Genomic DNA, 23,303 nt, shown 5'->3' on the forward strand with positions numbered 1-23,303 from the left:
CTCTCTCAATTATAAATTTGGCCAACTGAGGATTAATTAAAACGGTGTGGAAGCTGTATATGAGAATTAATGTAATAGGTTTTACTTGTGTGCACATGGTTACTGTACAATAAAATATTCTTTTAAATGACAGATAAAGCCTCAAGGCAAGAGGATAAAAAACTGGAATAACAATTCAGAAAACCCTAGAAATAAAACCTAAGCAACCTCTAAAAATGTCATGGTCTTTGAACAGTGTTTTTTTTTTAAAGACAGACTGCAGACAACTGCTACCTAATCCTTGATGTCTTTTCCATTCTTTTGTGAAAACTGTGGTCATTTATTTTCTGAACCAAAGGGTCAGTGCCATTTTAAGCCCTATAGAATTCTTCATGTTTGTTTCACTCTTATTTAAGCCACATCCCTTAACAATATTTTAAGGGATATTTACCAAGGAGATTTTTCTATTGGGGCTTGGTAGCTCTAGTCATGAGAGAGACTAAGGGGTGGGATCAGCAGGATGGCTGCAGCTAAGCAGGTATTTCTGGAAAACAGGAAAAGTCTCCTTTCTCCCCCTTAAACAACCTGTTTTATTTACTTCCAAAATACTCCTCTGGTTTCAAACACTCTGCCTACTTCATTTCCTATGTGTGTGTGATGGATGATTTGTAAGTGAAGTTCATTTTCTTATCTACATCATGTAAGTAATTAAAGGAAATTGAGAATGAGCACTGGAGCTTTTATGCATCTGGGAACGAAGCTGAATGTAGGGCACCAAGGTCAGCCTAGTCCATTATATTTTTATGTGACAGGCTGGTCTGTCTGCCCTGTCCCTGTTTGCTTAGCATCGGCAGGACAGGCTACTAACTGCAAATCTGTGCTTCTGATTTGCCCAGCTGTCCTTGAATAAAGACATCTTCCATTGCAAATGTGAAATGGCAGTGATTGACAACTCTATGATGAACTCAGCTTGCAACCCCCTGCTACTGTTTTCAGATTGCAGGAAGACAGACTGGAATAAAGAAACATCCTTCATAATCAAGTCAAAGTGGCCTTGCTGTTCACTCCGTATTTTCTGCGTTCATTTCCCTTTTTAGCACAAACCTCACTCTGCCCTGCAAGTTCCACAGATTATACAATGCCAATTTATGAAAAACAAAAACAAGAGTCTGGCGGCACCACTTTAAAAAGACTGTTCAAAATTGGAGAAGGGGCACATCAATAAGAACATTAAGAATGCCAAATGAACTGTTCCTTCATTTCCCTTAAGTGCCAGTGGAAAGCTGAATGAATTTGGAAATTCAACAAAAGCTGATGGTAAAAGTTAATCTGCTGATATATAAGGTATAAAATCACATAGATTTGGAAGCTTTCTGATAGAAGCATACAATTTCTTTACTGGGTTTCCTTTTGGCCAACAGGAAATAATGAGGAAGGAAAGTGAAGCAGCTGAAAAAAAGTATTTAGAATCCCTAACAGTTTTTGGTTGCAATGATACAAATATTTATTCTGAATCCTCTCAACCCTTTCCCCCCGCTTTCTTTTACAAAATGAAAAAAACATATAACGGGATTTAGTAACCAAATAGCAATTTCAAAAATATATGCCATGGCACTTCTTGGAAAGACAGTTACAACAGGCCATAAAATCTATTCCTTTCTAAATCGTCAAGAACAAAAGTAACATTGGTAGCATGAGCTAACATCATGCAGCCTTAAAGTAGAACTGAGTCTACCTACATCTCAGTTATCATTCTACATCTGAATTGTAAATGGCCAGTCAGTTCTTACACTGAGGGATTTTCACAATTGTTAGCAATTACAAGTTTTTATTTGCATTTAAGTCTATTCAGATCTCCAAAAATGATGGAAGATCATATTTATTGATTTTTAGACCATCATGATGGTCTTTTTATACTTTCATACAATTCTGTGTCAAAGATAAAATAGAAGCACTTTCTACTTTTATTCATTCATTCACTCTTCTGCCTAACAATCAGTTCCAAATCCAAAACCTTTTCCTGTGTTACTGAAGTTTTCACTAAAGCTTAAGAAAACATTTATTCTGAATTTTCTCTTGCCTTACCTAGCAGTTCAAAGCCAATGGTTCCAAAGAGCTGAAATAATGATATAGATTTGTTTTGTTCAGGAGGTGTTGGTACCATAATTAAAAAAGGCTACAATGGACACTTTATTGGTCCCTAATAAAAATCTAAACCTAAAGACTCACCCTAAATTCCCCAATTAAAACTAATTTTGAATTATTACCACCCAAATGTTAATAAGTCACATTCACTATCAAGTGAAAATTCACAAAACCAGATATAGCAAGGGGTAGAAGCCAAAAGTCTTAAAATACACCGTTTACTACCAGAAGATCTTGGGAAAATAATAACTTGAAATTACAGCAATTTTACTATTCAATTATTATTTATAAGCTCTTTTTATTTCAACGTTATTCTCTTATCCAAATTATTTTATGCATAAAATTACTTTACTCCAATGTAGATTTATACTACATACTAGTACCTAGATTTATTAAAAAAAACAAATATACTATATTTTAGTAACGTATTTTGCAGTGATTTAAGGCTGCAGTCACTAAGTCTTCTATACAACGAGACTAACTTCTAGTCAGCCTGTGTAATATTATGCAGTACAATCACCATCTGGTGCAAAATAACTAAGGACCAAGTGCCATTAAAGTCAGTAATACTCCTAAGCAAATATACATTGGACAGAGTTGTGAGATGTGGAATAGCTTGACCATTGCAGGTGACAAAAGAAAGCCTTATTTATGTTAAAACTTAAGTTCAACCATGAGAAATAGCAAAGCCTTTAAAGTTAATGAGTTGCAGATTTCTCAGGTCAAACTGATTAATTTGTAACACTAAGACTCTTAAACTAAACTAAACCAAACCATCGGCCTCTCACATTCCCTGAGCTTGTAAATGCAACTGTCCTCTTTATCAACACTATACTGGGAAGCTTGTTTAATGTGGAATTTGAAGCACTACTAATATATTATATAAATTTAGCACTGTAGCTTCACTTTTCCGATAATATTGAAAAGGTGATGTACATATGTATGAATGTGTTCATTAATTATTTTCCTATATACATTTTTTTCTCATTCCCATCATCTTTCATTTCATCATTCCAGCAAGTATTCTTTGTAGTAGTAGTCTATGGTAGTCTGTGACATAATTTTCTCTTCACTCTGTCCAAGCAACTTCCGTATCTTCTTATATAAACTTTTCATTCATTCTATTAAAATATTAATATATCTTCTAATACTTTTTTGTTGAGAACTTGCACTTTCGTTTCCTATTTTAGTTCAACAGAGCCCAGTGCTTTCTCTTATGTTATTTAACATCTACATGAACTGTTTAGAGAATTTATCCTCAGGTTGGGGTGAAATATCACCAATATGCCTAGCTATACATCATTTCTGTAGGTAATATACAGTGGGGGGGGGGAATTATTTGATCCTCTGCTGATTTTGTACGTTTCCCCACTGACAAAGAAATGATCAGTCTATGATTTTAATGGTAGGTTTAATTTAACAGTAAGAGATAATAACAACAAAAACATCCAGAAAAACGCATTTCAAAAAAGTTATAAACTGATTTGCATTTTAATGAATGAAATACTGTAAGTATTTGACCCTTTTGCAAAACATGACTTAGTATTTGGTGGCAAAACCCTTGTTGGCAATCACAGAGGTCAGACATTTCCTGTAGTTGGCCACAAGGTTTGCACACATCTCAGGAGGGATTTTGTCCCACTCCTCTGCAGATCATCTTCAAGTCATTAAGGTTTCGAGGCTGACGTTTGACAGCTCGAACCTTCAGCTCCCTCCACAGATTTTTCTGTGGGATTAAGGTCGGGAGAATGGCTAGGCCAGTCCAGGATTTGAATGTGCTTCTTCCTGAGTCACTCCTTTGTTGCCTTGGCCATGTGTTTTGGGTCATTGCCATGCTGGAATACCCATCCGTGACCCATTTTCAATGCCCTGGCTGAGGGAAGGAGGTTCTCACCCAAGATTTGACAGTACATGGCCCGTCAATCTTCCCTTTAATGTGGTGAAGTTGTCCTGTTCCCTTAGCAGAATAACACTCCCAAAGCATAATGTTTCCACTCCATGTTTGATGGCGGGGATGGTGTTCTTGGGGTCATAGGTAACATTCCTCCTCTTCCAAACATGACGAACTGAGTTGATGCCAAAGAGCTCGATTTTGGTCTCATCTGACCACAATACTTTCATCCAGTTCTCCTCTGAATCATTCAGATGTTCACTGGCAAACTTCAGATGGGCCTGTACACGTGCTTTCTTGAGCAGGGGGACCTTGCAGGTGCTGCAGGATTCAGTCCTTCAAAGCGTAGTGTGTTACCAATTGTTTTCTTGGTGACTATGGTCCCAGCTGCCTTGAGATTATTGACAAGATCCTCCTGTGTAGTTCTGGGCTGATTCCTCACCGTTTTCATGATCCTTGAAGCTCCACAAGGTGAGATTTTGCATGGAGCCCCAGACCGAGGGAGATTGACAGTTATTTTGTGTTTCTTCCATTTGCGAATAATTGCACCAACTGTTGTCACTTTCTCACCAAGCTGCTTGGCGATAGTCTTGTAACCCATTCCAGCCTTGTGTAGGTCTACAATCTTGTCCCTGACATCCTTGGACAGCTCTTTGGTCTTGGGCATGGTGGAGAGTTTGGAATCTGATTGATTGATTGCTTCTGTGGACAGGTGTCTTTTATACAGATAACAAGCTGAGATTAGGAGCACTCTCTTTAAGAGAGTGTTCCTAATCTCAGCTCAGTATCCATATAAAAGACACCTGGGGGCCAGAAATCTTGCTGATTGATAGGGGCTCAAATACTTATTTCACTCATTAAAATGCAAATCAATTTATAACTTTTTTGAAATGCGTTTTTCTGGATTTTTTTATTGTTATTCTCTCTCTCACTGTTAAAATAAACCTACCATTAAAATTATAGATTCGTCATTTCTTTGTCAGTGGGCAAATGTACAAAAACAGTAAGGGATCAAATAATTTCCCCCCCCCACTGTGGGAGATACTTTGGAAGTCCTGAATAGGTGTCTGGGGGCTGTGAGAATTTGAATGGGGCAAAGCAAGCTCAGTTTAAATCTTTCCCAGTCAAAATTGTTGTTTGTTCATAAACACAGCAATCTTAAGAAAATTGGTCCTGGTAATTGCTCTGGATAGGATAACGCTCTTCCAATAATACAAATAGTTATTGGCACATTGGGTGCCATATCCCCCCAAAAACGTGGAAGGCATTTAGGAAATCTGTGTACTGACAACATTTCCACCTGTCAATTGTAAAAGGCCACTCAGCTGGACTACTGTAATACATTGGGGCTGCCTCATAAATTACTTGGAAGTTATAATGGCTGTACATTTTGGCAGTGAAGTTACTGGGTTTTTTTTTAAATTATTCTACACTGCCAATGTAGAATAGTGTCTATTTTAATGGCTACCAGTAAGCTTCCAGACTCAGTTCAAAGTGCTACTTATGTCCCTTAAAAACATACATGGCACAGCACTGATAAATATCAGCCAATGTCTTGTGATAAATGAATCTAGTGAGGTCATCAAGAGAAGGTTTCCTGGAGGTCCCCTATTTGAAGGTGGACCAAAATAGCAAGCCTTCTCTATAGTAGGCTCCTCCTCAATCTCTTCCTGGAAGTCTCTTCAGTGCTAACATTACTCAGTTTTAGGAAACATTAAAAAACAGTATTGTTCCAATCAACTTTCAGCTGCTGCTGTTTCTAGATTGACATTCCAGATTTTGATATTGTATTATTATTATGTTTTTTTTTCCAGTTCTAGTCTACTGTTTGCATTGTTTCTATTTTGGCTCTTTTGTATTTAGCCATCCAGAACCTTTGGGATTGGAGCAGATTATAAATTCTGATAGAAAGATAGAAATAAATAAAATAAATAGAAATAAATAAATAGATAGAAATAAATAAAAGGTTTTAGAAATATATAAAATAAAAATTTTGAATAAGGAATTTGGAAGCACCATGGAAATCGGAATAAACAAGAACAGTAAACAAATAGCATTGCAAACAATGTTTTACAGTCAAAACTGTTTAGTTTTCAGCAACACTTATGTATAATGAAAGGATGTTTATAACAATTAGACAAACCTTTAGGTAAAGTCACCTAAATAGCCTGTATTTGGATTCCAAACACTCTGAATAAAAATGTGCGTATAACTTTTTTCTGATCTCCTATTTTCCCCACAAAAACAAATCTGTGTTAGGCTGAAAGAGAGTGACTAGCCCAAATTTGCCCAGCCTGCTTTTATGCCTATGGGAGGACTAGAACTCACAGGCTCCTGGTTTTGAGCCAGGATTTCTAGTTATAGTCTCTTGGTTTCTAGCCAATTTAGCTATTACATAATACTGACTTTCATATTGCAATATGTCTCATTTAATTTCATCTCTATATTATGGGGATGATGGAGAAACTGCTATGGGCAGAAAATGTAGAACGATACACTCCCATCAGTATGAAAGCACATATGTGAATCATCACCCACAATAGTGATGCATTAAAGACATCTCTTTTTTTAGTGTTTCAACCTGTAACAGTCTTAAGGGAAAGCATCTTAACGGGGAAAAGAGTTACAACAATATCAAGTAAATTATTTAAAATGATTTTAAAAGCACATATATTTAATATGCTTTTAAGCATAACAAAGCAGATTAACATACAACATTCACATATGGATTTCAATGTTCTTTAATTTCATCTTCTAAAGACAAGTGGATATAAAATTAGATGCTTAAACATGTAGACTATAGTCTACTGCCACTAAAAGTGCTACCTCAGGACACCTGTTTTCTGTAGTTTGTGATAAAGTCAGACTATCAGTATTACAATGTTTCTTAACTTCAATATGCCAATATTTTTTGACCCGCTAGACTATAGAGCATTCTTCAAGTTTACTAACGAATTCATTTGAATTGAGGTAGAATAGGAAAAAAAAAGACCTGAAATTATTGTAACCTAGAGACAAAAGTCCATTTATCCCTGTTATCGAGCCAATCCTCACTTTGTTCTCTGACTACGAGCAAAATGGGAAAAGGAAATCAATACAGTAACTGTGACGCTTGTACTAAGAAAAAAAGGCCTACTACAAGTCTTCTGTTAATTTTCTTTATCAGAAAATAAAATCAAGAAACATATAACGTTCCTTGACTAAATTATGAACAAAATGTAACCCCACCGTTCTCTGGATCCAAAGAAAAGGCAACACTTGCTAAGAAATAGATTAAGGCTAGTAAAATATTTGCCCTGTACTGACTCACTTTTAAGCACATTTTCTCTAAATTATTCCCTCAACTTTAAGATTCACTTTTTATAGCTATAAGGTTAAACATATGCATTTAAAAATTTTGCTTCTTTCACCAAGTCATTTAAACTACTGATATGTGTGTGTGTGTGTGTGTGTGTGTGTGAGGGGGTATTCAACTCTTGGATGGTTTATTAATTATAAGCCTAATACATGAGCCAGCTCTCCCGGCAACATTTATTAGCAAACAGATGGAATTAAGCCAGTCCTAGATATATAAGTAGCAAACCAAGCACAAGGAAATGCTTCTATTAAAGTGGCTTCTGACAATATTGTAGTTAAACTTACTTTTGTGATATTTATTTTTTATACAACTTTATATCTCTAGAAGCTTATTTCTACTCCACAAGATTTGCTTTATGGTACCAGTTTCATAGGATAGATAGTTTTCAAAGTTTTATGAATGCAAATGAATTTTTAATTTGTTCAGGCAGATACAGAACTGAGGACAGCCTTCAACTGAGGACACATTTGCTGCATAGTTTGAAGGGACAAATGTGTTTTTTTCTCTCCTGCTTTGAATACATACAGCAAAATTCTGTGTGCACCTTCAGGATGGTTTAAGGGTTGGTTTTTGTTTGCTTGTTTATTTTGGCCTGATCAATCAAAGTAGGATATACCAATTCATCTGTCTGTCTATCAAATATTATAGTTTCAGTCCACTTCTCCCTTTCAGGTATGTCAGGGAAACAGTCATGCATTATCTGGAAGTAACACTTCTCTGACCCCCTATTTGAAATCTCCATCACTTCCAGTGACCTTGGGAAATGGCTGGAGAAATAACACATTCCATGGAGGGTATTATTATTATTATTATTATTATTATTATTATTATTATTATTATTATTATTATTATTATTATTATTATTATTATAATATTATCATCATCATCATCATCATCATCATCTTCCAATTTGAAGTGTCATGAAGGAGAATGTGCAGCAGACAAGTTAACATATGAACAGGTCTTTCAAATGTGAATCTTCACCTTTGTCTTCTTAAAAAACATAAGATTCATTCCTATTTTATGGTTATAGTCAGTTTGCAAACATCCAGTAAAATTCAATCTAATGATCACTTACCATCCAGCAATTTATTTATTTTTTTAAAAAAAGTATTGCCTTTCTTTTTAAGTCTATAAATCCAACATCAGTATAGGTTTTTTTTAACCTTCTCCTTATAAAAAAGAGCTGCCAGGTCTCAATTTCAGTTATCATCATCTAGAGCAGTGGTGGCAAACCTATCGCACGGGTGCCAGAAGCGGCACTCGGAGCCCTCTCTGTGGGCACACGTGCCATTGCCCCAGCCTTGCCTTCTGCGGTGACCCCCTCCTCTCCATCAGCCCCCCTGAAGGAGAGTCACCCTCGAGTGTGGCCCATGCGGAGCAGCACAGCCAAGGACATGGCAGCCAGGCAGCGTAGACAAGACTCTGCCTTCACACCCCATCATTCAGTTGATGCTGCAGGGCGGGGGCAGAGGGTGTGGCCGCCATAGCTCTGCTGGGCTGCCTGGACGATCTGTAGCGGGCCCTGGAGGCGGTGAGTGGTCCTGTGGGTAGGCGGGGTGTGGAATGGGGGGGCAGAGTGGGGGCGGAGCAGGGAGGTGGAGCGGGGGTGGGGCCAGTTTTGGGGTACTCGGTCTCTAAAAGGTTCGCCATCACTGATCTAGAGCCTATTGCAGAAAAGCAGAATTAGCTGCTGATGTTAAACATTCCCATAGTGAGACTAGCAAAAACTGATCCTTTAATGACTTAAGAATTTAGGGTAAAATGTAGCAGAGGAAGTCTGCAGGCAATTTGGGCACAAGAAAGGTAAGAGTTTGAATATGACAGTGTGCAATTTGTTTATTTGCAATAGGTTTATAGAATAAATCTTATAAAAGGCCAATCCTTCCATTGATATTATATGACTAAATTGGATTCAGGAAGATCCCCAGGGTATGAAGATAGCAATTAAAGAAAAGTGCAAACTTGTCCTGATCAGGTATATTTTCCTGATATCTAATAGTTGGAATCAATAACATCATGAGCTAGTACAAATTCAGCTTCAATTTGGTTTCCAGTATCCAGTTCTTTACAAACTGAAGGCATATGATGTCTCCGCACATATTTAAATCTAAACTTGTACAAAAGAAAAAGAGCATCAGAGAACTGATTAGAATTAGCTCCAAATTCACACACACAAGTCTCCAAATTCATACAGAGGTTTAGATTTTAAATAAAAGGGAAGTAACATAGACTCTTTTAAAATAATAAAAACTAATACAAACTAAACAAGTAAAATAATAAAGAGAGAGAAAAATAGAAAGTGTAGAAAAGAAAAAAACAGAAAAATAGAAAAAATATATCAATCTAGCTATACAAGTAGTCATTCTTAGAATTAATTTCTGGATCAATTGTTAAAAAATATCCTTCAGTATTTTGAATGTTAAAATATTTTGCTTCGTTCTGCATTAGAAAGTCAAATTTAAATGTTCTCCTTTAATTGTAATCTTTAGTTCCTTCTGATACCCTCTACTCTCATCCTGTTCAGGTTTTTTTTTTAAAGAGAATCTCAAACAAAAGCATTTTCTCATGAGAAGGATTTTTATAATTAATCCCAAAATGTTATTTCAAGTCCTTAATCCGTTTGTAACTTTCCAAAATTCTAATCATCCTTTTGCTGTTTTTCCAAAAGAATCTTTTAAAAGTTCTTAAACTTTTATTTAAAACTTCTTGCACTAATGATAGAAGGAAACTCACCCTGTGCTGTAAAACCTGTTGCTCCAAAGGTTCCTAACAGCTGAAAAGGAGTTAAGGAACAATTTCCAAAAGTGATTAGAAAAGGACAAAATATGAACCTAGTGTTTGTTTGAAAGTACCAATTATTTTGGAACAAAATGGCTTATTCCCTTGTCTTCCCCATCAGTCTTATGGTCTCCTCATGAGGAGCATCTATATGAAGCACTTGTGGGTGAGCTTTATGAACAGTGGGACAGAAATGACAAATTGAAGATGGCTCTGCCCAAAGCAGATCCGGCAACCAAGGTGAAGTACTGTAGGCTCTTATAGAACCTGAGAATAATTCTGAAAGGGCCAACTAGATGTTTTTTAATGCCACTGACAGTGTCCAGAAATATCAGAAGAAGACAATCTTAAAATAATGTTCCCAACCCCCAATTCTCTCAAGAACTTCAGAATGACATTATGGCCAACAGTCTCAAAAGCGACAACATACCAGATGTTCATCAATGAGAGAAAGGCTATCTTTGTGACCAAAACCTGTTCCCAAGATAGACTTGGAAGGATTTATATACACTGTTTTCCACTGAGAACTAGAGCTCAGGGCTTTTCCAGAAGTGAAACTGGAGATTGGATGATAATTGTCAAAATAGTTGACTCTTCTAAGGTGGATGATTAAACTGATCAGGATGGGAATGAACAAATTAAGGCTACTGATCAAAGTCTCCATGCAGATGGTACGTGGTGCCTATTTCCAATTTTTAAGGTTTCTATGAAGGAACCCTTCATTGATTGGATTTTGTATCTCCAAGTACTGATTATGGGACTACTTTTGTTACCTTCATGGATATCTAAATTGGAAACTGGAAGTCAGTGACCATGGAATCCTTCTGCATCATCTGATTGTATTGAACCTTGTGACAATATTCTAGTTCTTCACATCAGATGGTTTTCAGAAAATAGTATGGTACTTACTGATTAATCTTTAGGCCACTGATATATAGTATCTCTCATGCTGTTCAATACCTGTATGAAATGTTCTCAGTGTTTAGAATGATAATGGGAAATCAACTGTTTCATTTAGCTTCACTCTTATTTTCAATAAAAATTATCTAGTCAAACTGTATATGAAATATTTCTCACCTAATAAGTCAACAGCATATACAATCTAATCATTTTCTTAATTTGTTCTCTAACATATATTTCTTCTTTCACTACCCCATCATACAGGGCAGTTCCTCAAACAGGTCTAGTTTTCAAAACTTGCTCTTCTTTCATAAGCTCACAGATCTAATACTGTTATTAGCCCCAAGTAACTGTTTTTTCCTTTCCAACAAAAAAAACAGCACACAGCATGGAATGCTTGTATCTGTCAGCACAATTTTGCTTGCGGTTTGTGGCTTTCAATAGCTTAGCAGCTTAATGATAAAAATCAATTCTTTTTCAAGTCAGGAACTATTTTAGACATTACTGAAAGGAATTCATAGGACATGGTTCCCCTTTATATGTTAAAACATTAGCCTCACTTAAGTAATTTAATATATATATATATTTATGGATGCCTCTCTTCCATAAAAATATCTGCAGACAGAATTTTTAATAATGTGCATAGTGAGAGCATGCATATTCATTGATACTAGACAAAACAGACCAAGTATTAATAATTCCTATGTTAGTTAACAACCCCAAAATTAAAGGTTGTTTGGTTTCCAGTTTTACCATATTAATTTCTTACATGTATGTAAAGGCTTTCAAGAGAATCAAAATCCATGCAAGTTCCATTGTCCCATTAATCACTGTTGTATGGGATGGTGTTTGGATAATCATCCATGAAAGGTATCTCTTGCTCACAAAGTAATTCCTACAATTTTCCACATCTGTTATATTGATTCTCCATAACAATAGCAGTACATTTCTGCATAATTTATCCTGAAGACAAGGACTTAGAACCTTCCAAAAAATGCTCAGCATGGGGGAAAATATAAAATCAAAGATAGGGATATTCTGGCATCTCAGAGATGCTTTAGACTAATTCTTGTCAGACATCATAGCTGATTGCAAAGGATTATATTCACTATTATTATATATTGACAGAAAGTTAAGAAACATTTAAAATACTGTAATCAGTAGTTCATAAAAAGTTTAACTTTCTATCTCTTAGTATAAACTGTTTGGTATGATTTATACAAGTTGATAACAATATGAAAATAGCAGAATATTTGTTGAACAGTTGCCCAGAAATAAATAACTAATTATTACTGATTGCAAATCAAGCTTCTTCGGTTTAATGACCTTCCAGTCAGCATGACTATCTTTTAAACTACAAGTGAGCTTCTTTGGATCCCCAATAGCTAGAGGAATGGGGAGGTTTCTAAATGGAATAAATTGAATGGGGAAAGTTGCTAAGAGTGGAGCAATTTGTCCCTGTCCATTTCCCCATCCCAAAATTTCAGGCTAATTTTGCTGACTGCCGACTGCCAGCAGTTCAGCAGTTTGATTCTCACCGGCTCAAGGCCAACTCAGCCTTCCATTCTTCTGAGATCAGTAAAACGAGGACCCAGATTGTTGGGGACAACATGCTGACTCTGTAAACCGCTTAGAGAGGGCTGTAAAGCACCGTGAAGCGGTGTATAAGTCTAAGTGTTATTGCTATAATGGGAGATTTTCCAAAATGCCTTGTAAAAGGATAGGGAAGCCCTGTTTTATGAGCGGAGGTCCATTATGTTTTTCTTGATGTATATATGTATGTGTTTATGTATGTATGTATGTATGTATGTATGTATGTATGTATGTATGTATGTATGTATGTCAGTTGCTTTAGAGGAATATCCATATGGATCACAAATGGGGATCCATGTTATACAAGAGATATCTAATGGTTTGAACAGTGAGTTGTATCAGCTAGGATTGCAAGATATTGTGTAGAGGTAAGTGAACAATGTGTTTGCACAGAGTCCAGGTTTAACTAAGATGCTTTAATCCCCTTGGATAAGAGTACCCCCCTCCTATCTAAATAGTGGAGAGCCTAAGGGATTCTGGCTATGAATCCCTTAAGTGACACTAGCCTTCCAGTGTCACTGAGCCAATTCTCATCTTCTAAGTCTCCTGGGATAAAAGGAGCTGGATCCACAGGGGATATGGTAGATAGGTATTGAAATTTGAAACTTGGATATCATCTCCATAACTAATCCAGCTGGCGACTCTTCCTTTGGGCTCTTGCTGTTGTTTGAAGCCACTATGTAAACTCATATGATAAAAACATATTTTACAAAATCTCAGTAATTTAAAACCAGTCTATTCTTTGGTGACCATAATGGCAGGGACATTGGCAGTAGGCTAAATATTGGTTGATGGCTCTATCTTTAAAGAACCTCCCCCACCAAATAGAAATCCTTAAATGTTTAACTTTATGTAGAAATCTGCTCAAATTGCTGAGCACTGGACTTTAAACGAATGCTATTTCATATCTTGGTGACTGGGGGAGAGGGAACAAACAGAGTGAAAAATGGAAAATTTAACTTGGCTATTTTGTAATAAAGGATGCAGTGTGCACATTCAATAAACCTGTGCTCTCTATACTTTGACTCATCTTACATTCCTATTTACTACTTGTAAGATATATTTAATAGATCTGCCAAGAGGAAGGTAACTGAAGAGAGCTTCTTTTGCTGCAATTCGAACTAGCAAGAAGTTCTATTAAAAACAAAGAAAAAGAGAGATTTCATACCAGATGTCTGGGAAGATCCCATTTGGATTTGAGCTACTTAAATTTGCAATCATGTATTTATACATCTAACAGAGCTTCTGTTTCCCCTAGAATCTGAAAATTAACTAGCTTTGTAGCATCTTCCTTGATCTGCCACCCGTGCCCTGAGGATTACAGACTCCACCTGAGCTTGTTTTACAAGCATAAGAGAAAAAAATTAATCTCTCCTGGCAGCAATCCCACTGGGATACGGATGAATAATGATATCCCTCTCTTGCTGCCCTCTCAGTCCACTAGAAAACCACTCTAACTCAGCAACATGGAAAATGCTGAAACCATTCCAGCTGTGGATTAGCAGCCAGTCAAGCATCCATCTGCTCTCTGTGAGAGAAGGTGAGCATGCATTCTTACAGCTTACATAGCATTCAACAGTAGTGTCTTTTAAAACCCTAGCTAACTAAATCACAACAAAAATTCCTAAAGAATTAAGAAACATTCCCTATTTTCTACAGCAGCACGCTATTTTAAATAGCATTTTATCTATTTTATATCTCTGCACGACATAAACTACAAACATTTTCCTTCTACCTTATGGGCTGGATAGCTTATCCATTGTTTACATTCTGAACATCAGATCAAATATTAGAAACAGAGTGTAATGCAGGAGAAATTAAGTCCTGTAGCTCATTTCCAAAAGACGCAATTTTTCATTTGACTGTCCTAGGTGACAGTGCTGGCATACATTAATTGGGGAGATAAATTCTCAAAAAGAAAAAAAAAACATTGGCAGAGGTAACTCACACATTTTTTTTACATAAGCAACTGCATTTTTCTCTAAGGGATCAAGACTTTAGTTTCATCCATTTTCTTCAGTCATATTTCAATATTTGCACTTCTATTTCTTGTAATAAATCTTGGATTGTATCCCCTCCTTCTTATAGTCTACATAGTCTGCTCAACCCAAATCAGAACCGCTATTTAAAGATGTGTTATTATTTAAAATTATATGCTGCCCAGCTCCAGTGATTAATTAGACAGCTTCAGATAAATATTAAAACAAAAAATAAAGTACCATATACAAAGAATGAAGATGGAAAGAGTAACAAAAAACCCCAATGGGAACAAAATAAACCAACCCACATAATCCAAAAGGGGGGGGGAGCTTCACTTACTCTTGCTAAAACTTTGGGTGAAGGCCTTCAAAGACCTTTCAGAAAACAGCAGGTGGGGGCTGTCTGGATCTTGGAGGGAACCTTATTCCAGAGGGCAGGCGTTGCTAGAGAGAAGATATGCTTGCTCCAGAAGTCCCAAGAGAGGGCATTGTTGAATCGAAAGAATCCAGAGCATGCCAACTGTGATGTGATTCAGTTTGCTGGGCAGGTACTATGGAAGACATGCTGTCCCTCAAGTAACCAGACCCTATGCTATCTAGGACTTTATAGGTAACAACCAGAACCTTGAATTGATCTGGACATTTAAAGACTATATTAGGACAGAAGTCTTGGTACTACAGTTGAATAGATACAAGAGGAAAGGACAAATGGGTGGAGTTTTCATGGCAGAATATGATTTGAGATGTGCATTTTCTTCTCAAAAAAGCAGACAAAGATATAAAGTGATAAGTCACATATAATGCTACATAACACATTGCATGTTCAAGAGGGTGTGGAAAGACAACCATGAAGTTAATAAGGAGATCAAAGAAAAACAAATGGCTACTATTATTCAGATGGCAGAAAGGAATGCCGGCACACAATCTTTCTGGTAGAAAAAATAAAATAAAATACAGACCCTTGCTTTGCAGGGTGTCTTTTCCAAATATCCTTAATTTTAGGTGTGATCATTTGCTGATCCAGAGCTAAATACTACCAGTATGTTGATGACATCTAGCTATACATTTCCCTCCTTGTCCATCTATGTGATGCTATTAAGGTTTTTCCTAGTACCTAGAGTCACTGAGAATCAGGATAGGGAAAAAAGAAGTTTTAATTTAACCCTATAAATCCCTATATGGCACAGAACCAGGTTATTTTTGGACCTCTCCCCAATGATCTCTGTGGGTCCCACCAATACAGCAGGATAAGTATGATCCAGGCCTCTGCAGTGAAACAATGTCATCTAGCAGGTCCTACGAAGGATGCCTTCTTTGTTGTGGCACCTGCCCTATGAGACAGCGTCCCCCTTGAGATCCTGACAGCCCTAACCCTGTTTGGATTCCAGAAAGTCTTACAAGACAAGAGGTGTTGGCTGGTTGTTAATTAAATACATGTATGGGATTATAATTGTGCGATTGTTTCTAGGGGCCTTTGTTATATTATATTATTGTGTTTTTTAATGTATTGTAGTGTTTTTATATTTTAATTTTGAGCTGCCTAAAGTAACTAGGTGAGATAAGCAACTATAACATTTATAAATAAACGATCACATTACCTTTAGTTCCAATTAATAACCTTTCTGAACTAACTGGCTCTTTATGGTTTACTGCTTTCCATCTCTCCTCACTGTAGTTGCTAGGATAATCCTAATATCCAGCATATTAATTTATAGGCTATGCTTATAGGATTCCAGAACACTATGTGGTAAGTATAACACCTGTTTTTATGGCTAAATGTCAGATTTAAATGCTAGCTGTGAAGTGCTCCAAGGGATCTAATTAGTATAGTATTCAGCCTGCTCTGCAAAGACTGTCCTCATGACGAAATGGTGGATGTTATTTTCTGGGCTGAGAAAAGCATTTGATTTTAATAAATTGCATGTATATTTGAGGGTGTGCTCAGTTTTATATGTTTTTTTTTAACCAAGTTGCCTTTAGATGTGAGTTTTAGGATTCGGACAGAATTGTATGTTAAACTTAGCACAACCATTGTCCAGGTACCATATTAACTTATTCCAGCTGTACAATAGCAAGATCAGAAAAAAATGCATATTATACAACTTATATTGACACCATTTCAGTTTTGTTTTTTTAATTATTATTTTTTTAGTTTTGCTGGACTGCAGGATGCTATTACACCCCTCTTTTAATCTGACTTCCTTAAATGAATCAACATTTAAACTGCATCCATCTTTTCATTTTCTATGTGAACTATTTTTCCCCCTATGAAACATGGCATAGAATTAATAAAATAAATTCCAAAAAATAATAGTTATGCTATATTTCTTGTAATCATTTTTCTCATGTAATAATAGCTGCCAAAAAGAAGAAGAGAGATACATAACTACTTTTTCTAGACCTGGATCACTAGGAGTGATAAAAACTTTGTGTGTGTATGTGTGTGTGTGTGTGTTTGGTTCTTTTCTCCCCATTTCCCCCCATCATTGCACGGCATAAAAATACAATATGGCATACTAAGTCAGCAATGAGTGGTGAGCACTGTCATTGTGATTTACCTACTGACTGTGCTTTGTTGGGATGGCTGAGAACAACAGGTGGTTTTAATTTAAAGTTTGCTTTAGAACTTCGGCGGTGGGGGAATATGAAGGAATTACTTATGTCTGGGGGGACCCTCAGAACTTAGATCGCGCAAACCATGGAATGTATCGGCTGAAAAAAAAATGCAGAATGCCACTAGGTCCTAGAAAAAATAACTGCAGCTCATAAAATAATTTCACCTACTTACATGTATTACGGAAAATCAAAACAAATGTATTCGTACGCCAGTGTTAATTTGTAATTTCTTGCTAGCAGCTCTGCCGCAAATCAGTTAAGTTGCAAAAGGAAGATTTGAGCAGAATCCATAGCTCTGGAATGCCCCAATATTAAGTACACAAAGACCAACAGCTTTTACCAACCTGGTAATTTCTAATGCATAGGGACTGATGTTCTTGGAGACTGTTGGAAAAGGGAAGAAAATAAAGAGAAGCGTGCTGGAACAACCTGCCTCCAGAAGCGGTAAATGCTCCAACACTGGAAGTTTTTAAGAAGAGACTGGACAGCCATTTGTCCGAAATGGTATAGGGTTTCCTGCCTGAGCAGGGGGTTGGACTAGATGACCTTCAAGGTCCCTTCCAACTTTACTACTACTACTACTACTTCTACTTCTACTACTACTACATTATTATTATTATTATTATTATTATTATTATTATTATTATTATTATTATTATTATTATTATTATTATTATTATTATTATTATTATTATTATTATTATTATTATTTACTGGCGTAAGGCAGGTTCCCTGGTAAGAGGAATGCAAGTAAACTGTGAGATATTACTGAGATAATATCAAATCTAAGGTTTTACATAGAAAATCTGTCTTTATAATAGTTGAAAGTACTTTTCAGAAATTTACAACTTGTAATATGGATACCGTGATGTCATTTTTTCCTATTTTAAGTAATGTAATGAGCAGTAACTTATTTTGTCTAAGCTACATCTGATATTTTATCCTGTAAATTCCATTACGGTTAAAGCCTACAAATAGGTTCTGTCCCTATGCAAGGCAGCAGACTACTGGGATTATATTTCCATGACAACTCTGATATTGGCAGGAGTCTTGTATTAGGTTTGTTGAGTCCTTCAGATTCAGTGTCAAAAAGGTCTGTTGAAGTGAATGGGGGCATGGATGCGGATCCTCTCTGCAACTCTTAAAGCAACCATCTCTCTCCCAGGATTATGTAGCTGCCCCATGACACCAGGAAAGGAGGTGGCTATTTTAAAAAGCTGCAGATGGGCATCCATTTATGTCCCTTATTGCTCCAAAGGTTTTTTTTTTTTTAAAAAAAACAAAAACAAAACTCAGCACTAAAATATTTAAAAGCCTTATAAAATATATTTCCTTCTTTCTTACCTGACTGCGGAGAAAATTAAAAAAGAGTCTGCATATTTATTTTACTGATTTCCTATTCAATCAATTCTCATTAAGATATGGTATAAAAATCATTTTTTCACCCTACTGTCAAAGCTGCCACTAGTTGTATCATAAAATACTTTTCTTAAGAAAGCAATGAGCAGGCATCAGTTATATAGGTTGCAAAGTCAGTTTAAAAGTTTACTAATACACTTGCAAGCCCTTAATGAAAATTAATTTCATTGTATTGCTATTGTAGCATAGCCCCAAATAAAGGGGAACATTCTTCAACAGAAATGCAATTGTTGATCAAATAAATTCTATTATGTGGAACATTTCATATTCACTAAGTAAGCTGAGATGAACAATGCTGTTTGGTTTGTATCACTACATGTGTGATGGAATGTATTCTGAAGTTGTGCATGGGGTACATGTATTCCCAGAGGGCAAAGAACCCCTCTCTCCTGTGACTCGAGACTACATTTCACCACAGGATGTCAGGTTCATATCCAATCTCAATACAGGGAAATAAAATTGTCATTTCCCTTTAAACTGTTGCCTAATTAAATCCTCAACTTGCTTTTTCAAATCAAGAGAATTTAAAATGCTGCTTGAAAGACCAACTTTTTCAGGAACCACCTTTTTCTGAATTCTAGTGAAGGAGGTAAAAAGATAGATGAAATCATCTAATGAAAATATCAACTTATATTCTCTTTGGATGTACACTCAAAATGGCCTTTTCCTATTATTCCTAAACCCTCCAGACCTGATTGGAAAACCAAAATGAGTTAGAAAGAGAAGACTTTCCAAATTTGGATTCTTCTCTGCTGCTCAAGACTTGTGCCCAACTGTATCAGTCTTCCAACGAAAACAAGTATCCCCTTTCAGTTTTCCAATTATTTTCCTTTGAACCCCCTCCAAATCCACAATGAATAGCTGAGAGACCTCCCCAAATAATAGGGAAGATATGTAGGAGGTACAGAGATGGAAAGGAAGATTGTAAAGTCTCAGTATATCTTTGCCTGAAATAAATACAAATACGATATTCCCTACCCCACTTAAATATACTGTCCCTTGATAAACTCTTGAAAGTAGTTATAAAAATATTCCCCAGAATAGAAGACTCTGTCCATATAAGAAGGGTATATCAAAAAGATCTCAATAATTCCAGATTGTACCTAAAATAATACAGCATGTAGCAAAATTTTGTCTAGCTTCATGCTATAAGGAGCAGCTAAATATGAAATGAGTTAAGAGTTACCGGATGTAGAATATTATACTGACTGCATGACAGTTAACTATTGGCACTTAACTATGAGAAAGTGATAGATCAATTACTAATATTATCAAACATTTTAATAATAATTTAATGCATTATTAAAGCAGTGTTTTATATAATTGCGGTTTAGTAATAAAATCTTTTACTCACCTACTATGTTAGCATTTAATTCAAAGTAATTATCATTTAGAAACCTCATTTTAGTGATGTATTTTTAATTGAAAAATATGTATGTAAGTTTACATTATTACATTTATAGTGTAGCTTGCTTCATTTATTTGCCCCAATCTATTGAGGTATTTTAAAATGTATCTTTACTGACCTTCTGCAACAAAGTTGTATAAAATGATGATCAGTACTGTTAATGAAGTTGTTCATTTTCATTTATTTGTCCTTGAGAAAAGTCTGTTCTCTTGACAATAAATACGATCCTGTACCTTAATCTGCTTTTCTGCTTAGTATGGTTATAATCTATAAGAGTGGCCTTCCATATTTTTCGTAGCCAAAAAAGCCTTCATCTGAAACCATATTTTTAAATGTCACTGCTCAATTATGTGATAAAATTGTTAAAACCCCTGGTTACCTATAAAGTTGAAAGAAAAGAGTAAAATCATGACATTTCTTTTAATAGTACTGTAGGTTATGGCTCGAGGGAACTAAGCAGAGTTTGGTTCGTAAGGTAAGATATTCAAATTAAGGATAACACCCTCAATATTTTATTAGTGCAACTGGATTTCAAACGCTGCCTTGTGGGTTACAAGCCTTTAGGAAATGAATGGCAAAGAAAAAGGGAAATGAAGTCTTATCCACATACAGTAGCTTCTGTGGAAACGCAGGAAGGGCCCTGTGAGCTCCCTCTTGTGGTAAAGCTGTTAAAGAGAGAAACAAACACACCACACACATGGATAGAATAGAAAGTAAGAATATGTGCGATGAAGGATCTCATAGTACGGAACCAAGAGCTACAGGAGGGCCCATAAACTTTGGATACTTGAAATACCTTAAAACACCTTCCTTTCAGACAAAAAACTTTAGCAATCCAACTCTTGAAGCTGTAGAAAAGTAATCTTAAGCAAGATCTATTTTTCATTCTGCCCATTTTATTGGCTGGTTTTGGAGCAAGATCAGAGAAGTTATGTTTTAATTAAGCATTCAAATAGTCTTTTCCTCCTTTTGGCTAGTACTAGTTCATGCATCTCAAAAACCTGTCATCTTCTGAAATAATGGTTTTATTTATACCTAGGAAGACAAAGAAATCAGCTATAACTCTATGGTAACCTTTTTTAACCAGATGTGTTGTATTATATTCCCATCATCCGGACTTAACAAGCTGGGGAAGTTGGGCCTACAATGTTAGCAAGAATTATTTTACAATGATAAAAATGATCCTTATATCCATCTAGAATCTAAGCTCTGACATCTTTATGCAGATTGCTGATGAGTTCCTTCGAGAAGAAGATTCCTGGGTCTGGAAATCTAGCATTTTGTCAATTTTCTTTGGATCCACAAAGTTGTTGGGAAGGGATGATATTGTTAGGATAAAACAAATACAAAATACCCACTGATCATACTTTAGGTTTGTAACCTCCAGATTTAGAAAGTGTGTATTGTGGGGAGAGTGCTCAAATTGCTCTGTTTGGTGATTTTTTACAATGGAATCAGAAATCAATTTCTGCCATCTAAGATTCATCGTCGAGTCCTTTTTGATCCTTAGAACATATTAGCATTCTTTTACTTCCAGAACTTTCTGCAAATAAAATAAAGGAGCCAGGAATAAAGCTGGATTCCTTCTAAAGGTATAAATCTTCTTGCCTGAATGACCACTCCATTGTGGAATACAATCTGCTTTCTGTGAGTTTTGTTTTACTGTTGGTAAAACATTTATTATCTATAAGATAAGCTTTGAAATGTTATTAAATTAAAAAGACAATCAATGTATCTCAAAATAACAAAAAACTATTTACATTTTTATTCAAAATAAATTAAAACAGACAAACATCTCTCTACCCTCCAAACCTTATGAGTGAATTGTGAACACGGCTATTATTGCAACCATGTTTTGCAATGTTGACGTGCCTTTTTTCACTGTAGACTACAGCAGACATGTCAAACTCACGACGTCACGCGATGTCGTGGGATGTATCGGCGCTTTCCCCCCATTGCTGGCAATGGAGTGGATGCGGTTTCTTCATGACATGTCTGGCTCGCGGGCTGGCATTTTGACACCCCTGGACTACAGTTTTCACTGCCAGCATCATTAAGAGATTCTTCAAATTACTTTTTAAATATCTCTCTCCCCAAGGACTTTCACTTGCATCTAATTAGACTACTTACCCCATGCCATGTAATTCCCTATTGCCAAAACTGTTAAATGCTTCAATAAGTAAGTGAGAAAGGCATCAATGGAACAGGACAGATGCAATGCCACTGATTAACAATAGAGGTGTGAAGTGACTCCTTTAATTATGAAGCTCATTAATGCATAGTTTGCATATGTGTGTGGGTTCTGGGAATCTATGGGAGGATACTTAGTGGCAATTCTGTTAAAATACCCAATATCTTCTACAAAGCAAACAATTGCAGAAAAACTCTCTGTCTCTTAGTAAAAGAAATAAAAGAAACTAAAACTCTTAGGCTGAATGTTAATAAAGAAAATGTGATAACAGTAATATTATTTACACTTCGATTTACATTTATCAAAATCCTCATATTCCAATTATATTTGAAATTTAATTTAATTTATTCTGGGATGACAAATGAAAGAAGCAAACTACATTTTAAGAGAAGATCTGATGTTGGCAACAAAGCAAACCAAAGATATAACTTTCATCAAATAAATCTGTATTAAGTAGAAACCACTGCATGAGGCATGGGACAAATAATTTAGGATGGCAGCCAAAACCCTTACTGAAAAATTGGATCAATTATTTGTAAGCAAAAGCTTAACTAAAGTGTCTAACTAGTATTTTCAGAAATGTAATCTTTTTAAATGAAGGATGCAGCTACAGTCATTCTATCCTATTCTATTTATTGTTATTAAGGCAACCTAACTTTTGATTGAAATAATTATACTGTTTTACTCATTTATTTACAGAAGGAGGGACCTATGTTATCTGGAGCTTGATTTCCACCAGTAGGACTCTCATGCCAAGAGGAAAGCCATATTTATCAGTTACAATATTGCTTCTCCTAAAACCCTTTTGGAGGTAATCCCAGGCAGCAATTGAGAAAAATGGGTGGGGGTAAGGCTGTAGGGGGAGGAGACTGTGAAATTAGCCTTCTTAAGCTGTTCCCAAATGGGAAGATTTGCAAATCCTATCCTTCTTCAGATAGGACTGAAGGTCTGGATTAGAGGTAGAGGTAGAACAGAACAGAACAGAACAGGTTTATTTGGCCAAGTGTGATTAGATACACAAGGAATTTGTCTCCAGTGCATAA

At 36.0% G+C, this 23,303-nt stretch overlaps 1 protein-coding gene across 1 annotated transcript in view; it reads right to left on the reverse strand.

The window, feature by feature from the left end:
- ASCC3 (activating signal cointegrator 1 complex subunit 3) overlaps positions 1–23,303 on the reverse strand; it is a gene marked incomplete at its 5' end in the record, with an annotated part of 204,773 nt that overhangs the window by 24,162 nt on the left and 157,308 nt on the right. The window lies entirely within an intron of this gene.

Source organism: Protobothrops mucrosquamatus, unplaced genomic scaffold (assembly GCF_001527695.2).
Source record: "Protobothrops mucrosquamatus isolate PMUCROS unplaced genomic scaffold, P.Mucros_1.0 scaffold663, whole genome shotgun sequence".
Taxonomy (NCBI): domain Eukaryota; kingdom Metazoa; phylum Chordata; class Lepidosauria; order Squamata; family Viperidae; genus Protobothrops; species Protobothrops mucrosquamatus.